This window comes from Oryctolagus cuniculus, chromosome 6, assembly GCF_051225735.1.
Source record: "Oryctolagus cuniculus isolate XC-2025 breed Fujian yellow rabbit chromosome 6, ASM5122573v1, whole genome shotgun sequence".
Lineage (NCBI taxonomy): Eukaryota > Metazoa > Chordata > Mammalia > Lagomorpha > Leporidae > Oryctolagus > Oryctolagus cuniculus.
Genome location: NC_142872.1, coordinates 163,349,205 through 163,367,143, shown reverse-complemented (window position 1 = coordinate 163,367,143; position 17,939 = coordinate 163,349,205). Strand labels below are relative to the sequence as shown.

The window sequence follows — 17,939 nt, the reverse complement described above, 5'->3', positions numbered from 1 at the left end:
AAGAAATGCAAGCCATGATAGCCTTGGTAGAAGAGTGCAAAGCAGGAGTTCCTACTGGAATCCAACTGGGAAAGAAAGAAACGGAGAATGAGAACATAGATAACTCTTGAAAATGTCCTTGGGCTGTAAAGTGGAAAATGCTGTCAGAAGCCAGAGTGGTACATGGGTTCATTAAATCTTTTTGTATGTCTGGGTTTGAACTGAGGAGATTCAAGTACATTAAAGCCAGTAGGACAAAGTGGAGGTTGTGGGGAAGTGCCAGCCGTAGCGTGGAGAGGAGAGAATGTCAACAGGAATTCTAGAAAGTGTTAGGGGAGAACATAAACCAAAATATATTTCAGGTCTTTGCTGTTTACTTAGATAAGAATTCTAAGCACTGTCCCAATCGAGACAAGAAATATGATGAAGTTCAGGGTTTATTTGGAAAGTGAAGGAAATACACAGGAACATGACAGTTTTATTAAGGGAAAGAGGGTAAGAAAAAGTAAGTAGGGACTCCCATACCAGCCTTTTCCAGGGTGCAGGCCAGAGACTGCAAGCGATGGAGAGCACGGGGGCTAGAGAATGGCAGGCGGCAAAACAGGTTTCACAGGAGAGGTGGCACAGCACAACAGGCAGGAGAAACGGCAAAATGGGGGCCAGCTCAGTGCTCTCCAGCCTCTCATTCACTTCCAAAAGTGATACATAGAGTGGATACATAGTGTGATTAACAGGTGGGTGGATACAGATAAGATCCTGTAGGGGCAAGAGGGTGTGGCCTCCAGTTCCTGGGCTTAATCCTTATCTCCTTGGTTAGTCTCATATCAGAAGCACTGAGAACTCCAAGTCATGCATGGTAAACTTGGCCTTTATCATGGAACAGGCAGCTTCCCTGTTATGTTCAGAGCAGCTTAGAATGCAGAAAAGCAGGAATCAGACGCAGACCTTGCCTATATTTACAAGAAAAAGAAAAAATGATCTCCTCCTTAGGAAACTGAAATTCAGTCCAGGCAAAGTGGCAATACCTGGATGGTCTTGGTCTTGGGCTGAAGAATATGTTCTAGTCTACAGACTTAGCTATTACGGCTCAAAGCCCAGAAGCTCTGCAAGGTGGGGTACAGCAATCACCCTGGATTTCCTGAGAAACTCAGCAGTCCTTGTGGACAACAATATTCAAAATGAGTATTATTAAAATATGCAGTGGCAATTTAGGGAAAAAATGCTCCAGTGAACATGAGTTAACTGGCTTGTAAATGAAACCATATCAAACTTTTAATGTAGACCTACATCGTTATCCTCTACATAAATTATTCAGTGATTCATCATCCAAAGCAGGGTATTTAATTTATTACTTAGGCAACAGCTTTGAAAACTACTGTCCTTTTCATGAGACCCAGAGGGTCTTCCCTGCATTAACTGAATGAGGCTGCATTCTGTGGTGGGGGGAGAAACAGCAGAAAGATCCAGGTTAAAACTTGATTCTATCACTCACCGTTAGTGTGATCAAGAGGAAATATGTGAACTTTGATATTTAGATGTCTACTTTTTGTTAATAGTGAAGATCCTTACTATTGTTTATATGGCATCTTAAGGGACCATCATAGGTCAAGACTTTCAAATTAGAATATTAGATACACATAGGTGCTCATTGAAGATGAAGTCATGTCTGAAAGTATTTGTACCTGACACTGCAACTGCTTAATGACTTCTGCCACGACTTCTTACTTAGGACAATAGAAGCAGATAAAAACTACGTGATTGCATTCCTGCCTTGCACTTGAGCATGTTCAATGAGTTTTAGGTGGAATACATTCTGAAGGACAATCTGGAAACCTTCTTAAAAGCAACCAACCCCATTGGGAACCAGTGCATGCCCTCTATCTCTTTCTCTCTACTGAGAAAGATGGAGAAGACCGGATTTTCAAGGGCCAAATAAAAATACAAAATCATGCTTGAAAAGAACAAATAATCCTCATCCTCAATGACTTCCAAGCTGTCATTTAAGTTGTCCAGCTCCTAACTAATGTTGATACGGGATAAAAACAACTGTCCTGGTAGGTTTCTAATGTAGTAGTGAAGTTTTTCCTACTTCACTTCAGCAAAGACACTCAACTTTATTGAATTTCTCAGTGTAAGTTGAAAACAAATGCAAATCATCTGAAGTCTGTACATTTGGATAAGTTACACTTGATGCCCAGAATATCCCTTTACATTTTCCAGTTTGCATAAAGAGGTAAATTCGTGGTTAACCTTCAAAATAGAAATCATGGGACCCAACTATTGTGAAGATCTTCATCATTTCTTCATGATACTAGTTCCCCACTCCTTGGTGTGTTTATAAGATAATTTGTTATAACCCTAATTCACAAAAATCAATGAACCAGGCTTTAAATTTTAGAGGCACTTAATCTTCAGAACAGTGAAATAAACAAAAATGGGTGTCTATATGTTATAGGCAATGCTGCATTGTGGGTCCTATGTTAAATACACCCAAACACAACTACATAGACAAGTGCACATATACATTTAGGTATTCACTCACATATATAAGCACATACATGTAAATATAGTTAAATAAACCTGTACATTTGTTTATATATATGCATGCATATACTTGTGTGTGTATGCATATATGTGAACACAACTAAAATCACCTTGGATGGAGCAGGTGCTTAATTAGCATTTATTAAATATGCAAGCACGAACCGGGATCTTCCTAGACTGGTGAGAGCGCCCCCTTCTCCAGCGACTTCTGGGATTCTGCAGCAGCAATGGCTCGGGTATCCGGCTCACCGAGCAGGGGGCAACGTCGCAGTTCCTCGAAGAGCCCCAAGCCCAGCAAATCTGCTTGCTGCCCCCGGGGCCGCCGCTCTCGCTCGCACTCCTGCTCTCGACTGGGGAACGGAATGGCCTCAGTCACCATCTAGGTGGCCTCAGTCACCGCTCAAGAAACCAGTCCTAGCGCTCCCGCTCGCGGCCCTCCGCGCCTCGGAGCACACCTTCCGCCTCTGTCTCCTCCACCTACTCGCGCCCCTATGGGAGCGACAAGCGGCGGCCTAGCCTCCTGGACAAGGAGAGGGAGGAGAGCCCGCGGCAGAAGAGATTAAGTGAGAGAGAGAGAGCATTGGAGAATTGGGAGCTCCTGAAGTGCGGGGACTTTCTCCAAGAATCCTGAACCAGACTCTGATGAACATACACCAGTAGCGCATGAAGAGCCGAAGAAAAGCGCTACGTCGGCTTCTTCTTCAGAAGATGAAAAGAAGAAGAAGACGTCTAATCATTCAAACGAAAGGTCCAAGAAAAAGAGAAAGGAAAAATCATCTACAAGAAAACACAGGGAGCATTCTGAAGATAGTGACACAGGCTCTGATTCTGAAACAGACTCTGGTGGTGAAGATACAAAAAGGAAGGCAAAGAAAGCCAAGAAAAAGGAAAAGAGGAAGAAACGCAGATCGAAGAAATAAAAGAAAAATAAATCGAAAAAGAACAGAAAAGAATCCAGTGATTCAAGCTGTAAGAGTCCCAGGAAGAGTTTCTGGAGAATCCCTGGAAGGATCGATCAAAGGCTGAAGAACCTCCAGATTTAATTGGCCCAGAGGCTCCAAATCCACTTGACTCTCAAGACGATAAACGTTTGAACTACGGCCATGCTCTGTTACCTGGTGAAGGCGCAGCTATGGCTGAATATGTAAAACCTGGAAAACGTATTCCACGAAGAGGAGAAACTGGCTTGACAAGTGAAGAAATTGCATCAGTTGAATGTTCAGGTTATGTAATGAGGGTTGCAGGCATGGCCGAATGGAGGCTGTGTGACTGTGGAAAGAGAACCAGATCTATAGTGCTGATGAGAAAAGAGCCCTTGCATTCTTTAATCAAGAAGAGAGACGGAAAAGAGAGAACAAGATTCTGGCCAGTTTTTGAGAGATGTATACCGAAAGACCGAAGGGAAGGATGATAAATAAGATTTTCTGATTATTCAGCAGACATTTGTAGTGACAAAGACAGAAGTCTGGGTCCCACACATGCACACAAAAAGAGGATTATGTCCTGAACAAGCTTTAGTGCTACTGTGCCTTCTGTTTAATTCTTTCTGTCCTTCAACAAAAAGCTGTTTATTGATACAACTTTAGCAAGTACTTTTGGATCGACCATAACCCCTCTCTGGTTTAAAAATCCAAATTAGGAATGAAATCGTACTATATTGGGAGAGGTGGCATGGAGAGAAAGTGTGTGATGAGAAAAACTTAAATCTCATGCCATTTCATAGTGCTACCTCTAGCTCTGCATGATGCCTGCCCTCCCACCCACCCCCAACTGAACTTACAAGAAATTATCATTCCTCTGTGTTGAATGTGATATAAATGGACTTGGTAGAAACATAGGAGGACACTTTTATCTTAAAAAAGATGAAGGCATTGCTGAAAAAAAAAAGCAAATCTACTATTTAAAGACTTACATAATATGATATACAATCTACCTACCCTGGAAATAAAGTATTTTGGTTTAAGTCCCTGCCTCCCCTCCAAAACCAAAAGCAAACCAAAAACAAAACTAACCCACAGACTTATGGAATTGAAAAATGTGAACATTAGATTTTTAAATTTTTTAACAAATTATTTTAAAATTATTCTTTCAAATATATAATATTAGGACATTACTGTTGTGCCAATGTTTTGATCTAAACTGTACTTTGATGCTAAGATAACAGCTTAAGCAAATGGGAATCAAGTGTGATCAGGAGTTGTGATAGGAAACATATAATGAACCAGTATTTTAGTTGTTTCATAGGATAAAATGATATTAAACCTTTGTAATACTGTCCTTTATGTAATGAGATTTTATTTTTAAACATTGTTAAAACTTTCAGTTTATGTTGTAAGCTGTCATTCATTTTAATTGTTAACCTTGTACAGAAGTTCCTCACTTGATCATTTTTCATGCCATTATTTATTTCTAAGTTTGGGGAAAATGGAACATTGTAGGATTGTGAGACCACTATCCTTCCCTTATTTTGGTCAATTTTGATTAAGTCACAAGAGGAAGAGGACAGTGGAAGTTTTGACTGTTTTTGTTAAACTGATATTGATCTTCATTGTTATTATATGCCTAAGATAAATTTAAATTACCTGGTGGGAAAGTATGACTATGCTATTATAAAATGTCCCCTCCTTATAATAAAGTGCTTTTTAAAAAGTCTTTAAAAATAAATATCCAAGCATGAAATTATCTTAAGGAAGTAAAATTATGGAAATGAAAGTTTTTTTCTCTCAGTAGGAAAATATAGCTATCTAAGATCTTTGTTAAGAGCCTGATGTCATGATATATGATGATGGATATGTGATTCAATTTGACTGGCTTTTGCCTGTGACATATGGGCTAAAGAATCTCATCATTATGACAATAATTTTGAAAAGACTACGTTATAATGTCTTAGCTTTAAGCAATAAAAATATTCTTAGAACTAGTGAATAGCTCAACTGTCCCAACTACCTTAAGATATAATTTTTTATCCCATTGATCAGTGATTGAAATGCATCCTAGAACCAGAATCAATATTAGAGCCTACATACCAAAGCCGACTGTGCTTTTTTGGCATTATGCAAACCATATTATTCAAGTGTTAGTCCAGACAATACAAGCAGGGAGGCCATGCCCACCACCCCAGTGAATATGTCTAACATTCATAAGCTATGAGGTTTCACTCATTCTCCCAGAATCTAATGACTTTATATATATATATTAGCTGCAGTCCTCTCTAACAGGCAACAAAAATAAGACATGACAAAATATACTAACTTCAGAGTGAGTGCTATGAAGTCTTTTTCTACTATGTCTGAATGAGAGGTCACTGAAGTCATGCATCTGGAAAATTTCAGCACCAGTACCCAATCTGTTGGTACCCAGTAAACAGAATGTGTGCAATCTTGGGACTGCCTAGCCTCAAGGTATTTGGTATGCATGAACATGCAGTTCACCTGTTTTGACGTTTTCCAGATCCATTTCCTGAATCTTAGAGTGCTATAAATCTCAGAGGTGCAGAGCTGTTTCAGGGAACAATGAAGGAGTCAGGAACAGTTCATGATGTTGATTTGCTGTGGGAGTGTGTATGGGGGTTAGGTGGGGCAGGTAGTCTGCATAGTTCAGGTGAAGATTTGAGCAAGACTTTCCTCAAGTTCATCCCACTGTATTTTCCCATCCCTCAGTATCTTCCCGCTAACTTTTTTTTTTCATTTTTTCCTACCTGAATTTTTTTTGTTTTATTTTATTTTTTTTTAACTTTTATTTAATGAATATAAATTTCCAAAGTACAGCTTATGGATTACAATGGCTTCCCCCCCATAACTTCCCTCCCACCTGCAACCCTCCCCTTTCCCACTCCCTCTCCCCTTCCATTCACATCATAGCCCGCTAACTTTCTAACATAACTCTGCTCCTGAATGTTCACTATGCTTTTCTCTCTGTTGTTTGCTTGCTTTAAGGATTTCTATGTAAAATCTGCTACTGTGCATTTGCCTAATTTGTCCAGGAGATTTCTTTAACAAAGCATAACATAGTGAGGTTTGGCTTTCCTTTCTTCTCTACTTCTAACAGACTGCCTTTTTAATATAAATAGTCATCAAATCAAAGTATGGGTTTGGAGCATGAGTTCTGAAGCCACTATGACAGATAGGATTGTTTGTTTGCTTTTTTATAATATTTGGAAGACTCTTGGGTTAAACTAATACAGTTGCCTGCTGAGATTCCAATGAGAGATAAAAGGCCTCTTCAAAGAGCAGAATGGGTTCTTAAGGAATACAAGTTGAGTGAGAAGATGTGTAGGTCATAATGAAACCTGATTTTTAAAACAATTTCTTTGCATAAATATCCAGTTGTTATTTGAGGTTGTATAATATATTAACCAGTAATATGAATATGCATTAAGTTGAACAATAACTGAAAGTTCTTTTGCATTTTTGTGCCACTCAACCACTGAATTAAATGGCATTGAAATTGTAGAGATTATGATTTTACAGTCTCTTGTATATCTACCTGATTTAGATATTTTTATCATCATTATCATTACCCCTCTTAATATTTCCATTTAAAAATTGCTACCAGGTGCAAGTGAGTAGAAATTTTCTTTTTTGTCTCTTAGCAACAAATCTAGAGGACATTTAGCTCAGTTTAAAAGGATGATGCTTAACCATTTGAGGCTGCACTACCAGTTCTCCTTCTAATACCTTTAAAGTTGACCTACATCTGCCAATGAGCTGTTATATGACACTTTCTCATGTTGCCATGGTATACTAATGAAGTTTCTGGAGGCATCCAATGCAAAGACATGTTTTACAACATCCCTAGTTATAAGAGGGTGTTATTGTATGTTTATTCTCTTAATCAGATTCAGGGCCCCGGCCAAGCATTAAATAAGCCAATTATTGACTTCAGAGGATAAATTCCAAGTTAGACCTGCAACTAATAATATTTGAGTCAGGAATATCTAAGCAACTTCTTAATTAGCAGAAGTATTGAGTAATTGTATATGTGTTAAAGATTTAACAAAAGCAGAATTCTTTCCATGGGGGAAAATATTCATTAATGACTACTAAATAATCAATGTATTATAAACTAATAACATTCAATTAGTAGATTTTTTAAATAATTTTTTATTTATATAAGGTGAGCAAGTTTCATGTATTTCATACATACAGATTTAGGAGTATACATCTATACTTAAAATACTGTGCCATTTTCTGGATAAGGAGCTGAATAAAATAAAGCCAAAGTCCCTTTTTTGTGCTTTTGTGCTCTAGTGGAAAAGATAGACAGCATTCAAATAAGTGGGCAAACACACAATTACAAGTAGTGATTACCTGCAATGCTGATTTTTTCCCCTTCACTACAGTGCTCAATGCCGTGATGCCTAGATTTTATTTTTTGTGTATTGACACTTTGAACAGTGCAGGGTGGAACAAACATTGAAAGTACTAATTATACAATTTGAATGGATGCATGCATGAATGAAAGACTGGATAGCTACCCTGAGAACAGTCCTCTTTGTGCAACCTAATAGCTACCTCTTCACTTGAGACAGGATCCAACATATTTTTGTTTGCTTGTTTTTGCATTAGATGTTTAGTAAGACAATAACAGATGTTTTGCAAAATAACTACAACTCTAGCAGTCCAGAAACAAACAATAAAATTCATGCCACAGGCAGAGGATAGCGTAAAATGCTGTCTACATAGAGGTTCATGAATGTCTGGGAGGCAGTTCCCTTGTTTTCTTACTGATATAGGCTGGATTGTTTCTCTGCCTTGGCAGCATGTTTTAGGATCTCTATGAGCCTGCTACTCTCAAGTTCTATAGTACTAAGAGAATCCCTTAATGATGGCATTTCTCCGTACTGGAGTTGCTTGGTTTTTTTTGTTGTTGTTGTTGTTGTTTTTTTTTTTTTTTTTTTTTTTTTTACAGGCAGAGTGGACAGTGAGAGACAGAGAGACAGAGAGAAAGGTATTCCTTTTGCTGTTGGTTCACCCTCCAATGGCTGCTGCGATTGGCGCGCTGTGACTGGCGCACCGCACTGATCTGATGGCAGGAGCCAGGTACTTATCCTGATCTCCCATGGGGTGCAGGGCCCAAGTACTTGGGCCATCCTCCACTGCACTCCCTGGCCACAGCAGAGAGCTGGCCTGGAAGAGGGGCAACCGGGACAGAATCTGGAACCCCTTGCTCTTCAGATTCTCCTTGTGATCCTTTGGGAAATTATAGAAATATAGTTTCCTTTTCTTTAAAAATATTGACAAATAGGGGTTGGTGCTGTGGCACAGTGGATTAATGCTCTGGCCTGAAACACTGGCATCCCATATGGGCACTGGTTCTATTCTTGGCTGCTCCTCTTCTGATCCAGCTCTCAGCTAAGGCCTGGGATAGCAATAAAAGATGGCCCAAGTCTTTGAGCCCCTGCACAGCATGGGAAACCTGGAAAAAGCTCCTGGCTCCTGGCTTCGGATCGGCACAGCTCCAGCCATTGTGACCATCTGGGGAGTGAACCAGCCGATGGATGACCTCTCTACCTCTCTCTGTAACTGTCTTTCAAATAAATGAAATAAATCTTTAAAAAATATTGGGACATGCTCAATTGGACTTGCCCCAAATGGTGGAGTTAGAAATGTGCCAGAGGATTCCAAATCAATCCCATCAAGGTGGCATGTACCAATGCCATCTCACTAGTCCAAGTGATCAGTTTCAATTCATAATTGATCATAATGATAGGTCTAACAGTCAAAGGGATCACACAAACAAGATTAGTGTCTGCTAATACTAACTGATAGAATTAAAAAGGAGAGAACAATCCAACATGGGAAGCAGAATACACAGCAGACTCATAGAATGGCAGATGTCCTAAACAGCACTCTGGCCTCAGAATCAGCCCTTAAGGCATGTGGATCTGGCTGAAGAGCCCATGAGAGTATTTTAGGCATGGAAAGCCAAGACACTCTGGAAAAACAAAACAAAACAAATCTAAATGAAAGATCTCTGTGAGTGAGATCCCAGTGGAAAGAACAGGGCCATCAAAGAAGGAGGTACCTTTCTCTGAAGTGAGGAGAGAACTTCCACTTTGACTATGACCCTGTTGGAATAAGATCAAAGTGGCAAACTCAAAAGGCTTCCACAGCCTTGGCAACTCATGACTAAAGCCTAGGGAGATTACTGAGGCCATAAACAAGAGTGTCAAATTGTTAAGTCAACAACAGGAGTCACTGTGTACTTCCTCCTCGTGTGGGAATCTGTCCTTAATGTGTTGTCCAATGTGGAGCAATGCTATAACTAGTACTGAAGCAGTATTTTACACTTTGTGTTTCTGTGTGGGTGCAAACTGATGAAATCTTTACTTAATATATACTAAATTGATCTTCTGTATATAAAGATCATTGAAAATGAATCTTGATGTGAATGGAATGGGAGAGGGATCGGGAGATGGGAGGGGTGCGAGTGGGAGGGAAGTTATGGTGGGGGGAAGCCATGGTAATGCATAAGCTGTACTTTGGAAATTTATATTTACTAAATAAAAGTTAAAAAAATATTGGTAAATATTTATATTAGCGTGTTCTTGACTAAAATAACATTAGAGTAACTTCATAGAGATAGGTAAGGATACAGGAAAACAGAGTAACTTTTACAAATTGAGGTATGTGTAAATACGTGGACCAGAAACTCCACCTTATATAACCTCTTAGTTCTTTAGGTTTTATTCATGTACCTAACCAGATTTAAATCAGTTACAAATAACCAATAGTGAACTTTTAGAAATTTTTTTCTGTAATATGTTGGAAATTAACAAGTTGATCAGGCATGGAAAGCCAAGACATGCTGGCAAAAAAAAATGACCTAAAAACAAGTTAATCAATTATTTTAAAAATATTTTTACATATATAGTCACCCAGGAGTGATAGAATTTGGGAAGAAACATTTTTGAGCCCACATTTTGTACATTACATAACTGTAATTAAATGAATTATAGTATTCAACAACTTTATGATTTTTTTAAAGATAGAAAAGGCATAGACAAACATGAATATGCTATCTTGTTTTGAAATCACAAATTTCTCAGGAAAAAAGAGATCTTTTCAAGCTATTGGATTTTAGCTATTGGACTGCTATTTTAGCAAGAAAATACCAACAGAAGGAAAAGAGTGAACAAAAATACAAATGTATAAAAAAGGGTACACACAAGAACTAGGACAGCACCTCTGCAAATGGGAAAGGAAGGAGAGACTGGGACAATATCCTGACGAAATAGGTCATGAGGCTGAGCTGACCATGATTCTGAAGATGAGAGAGCAAGAGAGGCCATGAAATGTAAGATCACTGGTTTGGAAGACAGACATATTAGTCCTCATCCCAGGGAAAGTAGCTTATTTTGTAGGTCATTGTGAGTTTGAAGTATGTGTTAAGACAGCCATTTTCTAGTTAAATTTTATTTGTAAATATATACTGTTAATTTAAGAAGAATTGCTGAAAATTAATAATAGGTAGAAGCATGAATTTATAGGTTTTGAAATCCCAGACAATTGGTGATATTTGGGAAGAAATAATATCCCAAGGGACAAAGTAATGAAAATGTGATCTAAAAAGAAGACAGAAAGTGCAGACATATCTTTCAAAGATTTTGTTGTTGTTGACAAGAGGTGATATAAGATACCAACTAAAAGATATTGTAAGGAATTCAGAATGCTTGAAAATTAAGAGGAAGAATCAGGTGAATGTAACAGGAAGGATGGGAATAATGGGTACTGTGAAATTGCAAAGGATCCAAAACATAACATGTTAATGACTCTGTGCTTTGTTCTAGACCCTGTCTAGCCCACTTGGGGCCTTATTCCTTTGTAATCATAGTGTACACTCCTACATCAATGGCTCTACTCCTGACCTGTGTGTTTTGATGGTTCTCTCCCCCACTTAATGTAGTATGATTGTTCCGAATTTTTCCACAGACAAACCCTTCAACCCATAAGAGATGAGTGGCCTTTCTCCCCATCTTAGGATCAGTGTCACAGCCTCCTCAGTAGTGATCTCAGGAACAGGTTTGGCCCACAATGTTATCTCAACCAACCAACTCCAAAACAACTCCAATAGTTACAAGAGGAGGTCACTAGGTCCACTGAGACCTCAGCTGATGCCATCTGAGGTCTCCAAAGCCATATCACCTCACTTACAGACATGGTACTGCAGAACAGACTGACCTTAGCAGTGTTGTTATTATGTTGACCAATTAGGCCAGATAAAAACACATCCATCAGATCGTCTTCACTAGAGTCCTGAGACCCCCACATTTCCTCTTCTCTATAAAGGCCTCTCATTTCTTGGGTAAAGCCACTCCTGGGACCATTGGCAGCTATTCTTACCCTGGCTTTTATACCACCTCAGCTATTTAAGTCTTTACAGGAGGTGTTAAGAGAATGAACTGAAGCCTTCACCAACCAGGTGGTCAAGCAAATGCTGCTGTGTTATACTTAGCTCCCCACCCAGGAGATTACGGCTTGAGACATTGCCCCTTGACAGCGGAGAGTAATGTGTAGGCCCATGTCAACAGGAAGTAGCTCTAAAAGGTCAACCTCCCTCTACCCCTCCTGGACTTTTGGGACCAAGATAATCCCACATATTATTTGCTTTCTAAAAAACAAAATGGTGAATGTCAGTAAAATGGTGCAGTCTTATCTGTGGTGCCATCTAAGCCCTGGACACCATCTTAGGCTCTGGTCCCGTTGCCATCTTGCACAGTAAACTTCAGTCCTAAGCCCAGCCTGGCTCACTAGATGTCAGGTGACTAAATGGCCCAACCACTAGCATCAGCTCCACCTCTACCCTAACAAGACTCACTGCTCCCACTTCCTTACTCCTGCAAGAGTGTAACAGGACCTGCTTCCCTGCGCACATGCTCTCTCTCTCTCTTTCTCTGACCTTTCTCTATCAATGCCTTTTCCCTTTCTACCCTCTCTTGCCCTCTCTCTTCAACCCTTTAGCCTGTTGGGTTTCCCCAACCCAACAATAAGACTTTCCTTTAACAACAACAAAAAAAGGCAAAATAATAAACCTCAATATGAGAGCGCTTGGAAGCTTTCATGTCTTTTACTGATAAACATGCTTAGTTATGCAATTTAGAGACTTGGTCATGAGTGAGTCTTTGAATCGGCATCCCTCTTTTCTAATGTACTTATTAATGGTACACTTTTTACCATCAATATTGAGTGCTTCATATATATTAAAGAGTTTTCTTGTCATTGTGTCTGTGCTCACACTACCACATATTTGTTCTTATCCCCAGAAAAAAGATGAGAAAAGTGAGGTTCACTAACTTGGATATCAAATGAAAATTCATTCAGCTACTAAAAACAAATGGCACAATGAGAATACATGTGTGTTTGACATTCAAGTTCATACTCTTTTGTCTGCTTGCACTGACTCTAATAAGATACATATTCCTGGTGAGAGATATAGATAGGAAGAATGAAGGAAGGTAGGCTTGAAAAGAGAGGGAAGGGACTGACAGATTTTTACATGCACTTGCTTGTTTCTTTATGTGAAGCAGGAATCTAAATAGTGTCTATTTTCTATCATTCTAATGTGAAACTCTGCATAACTTGTGTGTTACTAAAAATATATCATCATGCGCCTGTTGCCCTGTGGAACACATGCCCTGTTTATTAAGAACACGCTGCCAAGCAAGTACAGTAATGATCCTGCTTGGCAATGGTTTCCACAGGTATTTTCGGCAGGGGGCATGCAGCATCAATGCAGACATTTGGGCCCATCAACACTAATTTTTAAACAGGGTGACATGAGGCTTTGAACTTTCTGCTTTTGAAAACTCTTGCTCCCCTTGAAGTCAATATTAGTTAATGTTAGTTTCTCTCTCTCTCTTTTTCTCTCTCTCTCTTTCAGAGAGCTATGAGAAGTGGTTCTCTCAGGCTGAAGTTCATGCATGAAACTGCTTTTTCCTGAAAGCAATTGTGCAGTTAATCACTGGCAGTAATTCTCTCTGTGTGGTACGGTTACCATGCTACTCTAACTGATAGCTTTATTTAGCAGTGCTTCATATTAGCAGTAAAACAGTCAATAGAGCACATCAATATTTATGATATAATTTATAAATTAGATGTACACACAAAACAGAAAATCTTTAAGCTGAGGATTAGGTACCAAGGGCTTAGGAAGGATGAATTTCTATGAAGACATACTTTGAGATTAGATCATGCTCTCAGGAAAAACATTAAACACAACTTTGAATGCTCAGCCTGTACAACTAAGCAAACGTAGGCAAATTTTCATCTAAATACAACCGTATGAGACTTTGTGTGATGAGAAACTTGAAGTCTCAAAAGATGCAATTATTCCCACTAATTCAAACAAGAATTTAGTTTCAAGTTTGCTCAATTCCAAATCCTTAGTTATTTTCACTTCACCCCACCATGGACAGTTTGAAACTATTTCCTCTCTTGTTAAATTAAAATTTTACTCATTTGCATTTTCTTTCTAGGGGTAGCTTTATGCAAAAGCTAATTATCAACATGTCCCAGCACATAAGGGCACAATACTCTAAAGGTAATTACGCGGGGGTAGAAAAAAAGAAATGAAAAAAGAAAGCTATTCCAAGGACACGTCACCTTCATTTTTACATTTTCTTTTTGTGAACTGTAGTTAAAGCCACAACATTTTGATACCACGAATAGATTTTGCAGGAAGAAATTGCCACAGGTAAAATGCTTTGTAGCATCAGATAAGAGGAAACATTTTTGATAGGTTAGTGGGGCCTGAAGGTTGAGTGTAATCTATGGACAAATTTAACAAAGCAAGCCTAATTTAGAGATAAGGAAATGCCTGTTTATCAAGAACAACAAAAATATATTTTAGAGGGCAGGGGTGCTTTATGGATTCTAAATGTGTTACGTAGAAACATGCAAAAGTGATAAATTTCAATGACCTTTCTGGTATCAGAAGGCACTCATATTGAAGGCGTTGCAAGAGACAGCCCAATCCACTCTATCTCCACCACAAACATTTCTGAAAAGAACATTACGACCCTGTGCACTATGTGAAGCACAGTCACAGCAAGCTTACCAGTGGATTTGGTAATGGCTTTCACTGGACCATATTCTTCTTCTAAATAGGCCTAAAATTAAATGGTGTCTTATAATTAATTTAAAAAAAGAAATTAACCCTCATAACTTCTCAAGGTGAACTAGATATGAATTAGTGTTATAATTCTCCCTTAGCCCATGCTTGAGATACTCTTTCTATAGATTGAGTCGAGGAACAGCCTGGAGTTTCACAGTCCTTGGGAATATGTTGTTCGTAGTTGATGTGGGAGAAAAGTGAAAAAACAAGTGTTGAGTGTCTCCCGCATATTGAGAATAGGCCAGATCGAAACTATCTAACTCATGTTTTAAAGGTTGATATGCCAGAATTCACACCGGTCTTGGAGTTTTAAAACATGTCTTTAAATCCTAATTTCAGTAGTCTGAACTTGAATAGTCTCATTAATCTTTTTTTAGTTTAGTTGTTCATCTCTAGAACAATTATGAATGATATCTGAATTATATGGCAGGCTTGAACATTAAGCAAGGTATTATATGTAATGTGCTTAGTGGAGTGTCTGTATAATAGAAAGGATTTATTGCATGATTTATTATTATTATAAAGATAGTTTTATTAGTAACAGTATCTCTCATTCTTAACTCCCCATGACACAATCTCCTTATTTGCAGAATGAGGAAAGAAGTAGTCACCTCAGGGGTTCTTGTAAGATTGAGTTATAATATGTAAAGCCTTTAGTCTGTAGCCTGCCAGTAAGTTTTTACTTACATTATAAGCCTGTATTATGTTGGTGCATTATATCTATTTCAAATAAAAGGGGGAAAACTCCTAAGAATCTGAAACAAGAGCCAGTGAATCACTAACTAGTCAGGGCCTGCAATAAGTAAAGACATCTAAACTCCTAGGAAAAATCAGATTGAGAAGGATAGGCACAAAACCTGGACATGAAAGAAAATTTAGGAAATCCTGATTTCAGCCACGCATTTTAGGACACTGAAGCAGACCTGAGGGGAGAGCTGACTGGCCCCATCTGACACAGAACAGATTCCTGGATGTCTTCCTTTATCCAATCCTGACTGCCCATTGGGCCACCTGCGTTCCTGTGTATCTGTGCTTAGACAGCTCCTAGGAGACCTTCTTAGTCTAGTCTTTACTACTGCTTCTGATGCTATTTTTCTCTTCTTTTTAGTAGCTCTCTGGAGGTGGTTAATAATTGTCTTCTTTAGAACAGTTTCTGCTAACATGCTTCCCCCTAAGAATCATTGGAGATTAGCAAAATTCTGATTTTAAATTTTGCTTGAAGATTAAACCTAGGGTTTGATCCTAGGGTTCTAGATTTAAAATTAATATCTTTGCCAGGCACATATGTAAATTCTCTTTCATATAGGTGGGACATCACTGTGGAGAGAGTTTCCACTTGGCCCTTCCGAAGCAGCAAGTATCTGTTCCCCTCTATTCCGTCCATGTCCCTGTGTCTTCTCCACTGTCCATACTCCTCTTTTTCCATTATATTATTTGTTGTTCTTTTGGAATCATCTTTAACTAACTTGGAATCAGACTGCTTTTAGTGGGACAGAGTGAAAGCTTAAATGATTCAATCAATTCCTTGAAACCACAAATAATATCTTGCTTCTGTGTGTTTGTGTCTTTAAAAGTGATGCAGTGATTCTTTTGCAGCTTTCAGATTAGAAAAAATTCTCTGCAGTCCAAAGAATTGAAAGTCAATGATTTGAGGAGCTACACAAAGATTCATGAGGCTGACATGAGGTCTTTTCTCTTTTCTAAAAGGAACCACATTTTCCTGTTGTCGCTGAGTTTGTTGATTATAAGATGGATAGACATATAAAACAGAATGCGCTTAAGATATTTAATTTCATTAATACATAGAAAAATAAAGTAGAATTTTAGCCTATCTATCTCAGATTGGGTTTTCCAGGAAATAGAAACTCAGAGAGCAGTTGGCATACCAGAGTTTGGTTGGGGAATAGGGAGTCTTAGCAGCAACACTCAGAAATAATGCAAGCAGAACTGGATGGAGCCAAGTTAAATTATTAAATGGTTACAACTGAAGCCTCAGCTGAGTCAATCATGGCGAGCTGGGGAGACAGGATAGCCCTTCAAAATCATTCGAATTTAGTCAAGTGGTCTAGGTTTTTCTAGGCCATATCATCAAGTCACAAGATCCACATTCTCTAAGAAGGGGCTATAATTATGTGTGAGATATTTCCCTTTGGTCATTAGCATTTCTGGGGAAGAGAATTTGTTATGATTCATCAGGAGATAACTTGCAGAGGCTTGGGGAATAGGAATTTACCTGATGTGGTTGATAAAGTATTCTTTTTTTTTAACTTTTATTTAATGAATATAAATTTCCAAAGTACAGCTTATGAATTACAATGGCTTCCCCCCCATAACGTCCCTCCCACCCGCTACCCTCCCCTTTCCCACTCCCTCTCCCCTTCCATTCACATCAAGATTCATTTTCGATTCTCTCATAAAGTATTCTTTATAGTACACTATAGCAACCACTACGGTTCACTTCTTGGACGATTTACATCCCTTTGCTTTATGAAATAAGGTCACCCCTCTGGAAAACATAGCTATCAGGATTGTGTTGGTCTCTCTTGCTGAAGGATCTTTTAAGAGGAAAGCTAGTATGATTTCCTTCATTTCCTACCCATTCTAGAAATCTCTGGTCCTTCTCAAATGTCAGTTCTACCATTATAGGAGACATGCTTGGAGGGACAACATATATCCTTTTCCTGAAAATTCCGAGTCACTGGTCCCATGTTTTTCTTAGGTTGTAGCTATGTTACTTGTGTGTCTTCAAAGCTTGGCATAAAATCAAGAGACTCAGCCACCTTGGGTCACTTCACAACTATATCTCACCCCTAAGTATGTAACAATAGTTTTTATAACACTGGGTTATAAAAAGGCATTACCTTCTTTCTTGGGTGTGTGACCTTTTCCTTGAGCCACTTGGTTAAAGGATGAAAGTGGCTGCATATTGATGACACTCAGACAACTCTGAGCTAAGGGCCGTGTGGTTAAACAGACAAATATACTAGCAAACATCTGATACCCTCAATCAAGTTCCTTTTGAGAGAAACTTGGATCTTACTTGAAACCCTGTAAGTCAGCCTTCAGTTGAATTCTCAAACTTTGAAAGGGACTACAGCTCTAGCCAGCAGCTTAATCATAGATTCATGGAGTGATAGAATCAGAATCACTTTGGTACATAATTTTCTTCTACAGATGGCCTGAATTTGCTCTAGGACCACAGAGATCTACTTTCAATTCATCTGTTGGAGATTGCTATAAGCTGCAAATTGTATCTTTTGCAACCAGTTTGTTTGGTGTTTCTTTGGGGCCATATAACTCAA

The 17,939-nt window shown here is 38.7% G+C and overlaps 1 pseudogene; it reads left to right on the top strand.

Moving 5' to 3' along the window:
• The first annotated feature begins 2,750 nt into the window (after positions 1 to 2,750).
• LOC100358768 (NF-kappa-B-activating protein pseudogene) lies at positions 2,751 to 3,941 on the top strand (annotated as a pseudogene).
• The last annotated feature ends 13,998 nt before the right edge of the window (positions 3,942 to 17,939 follow it).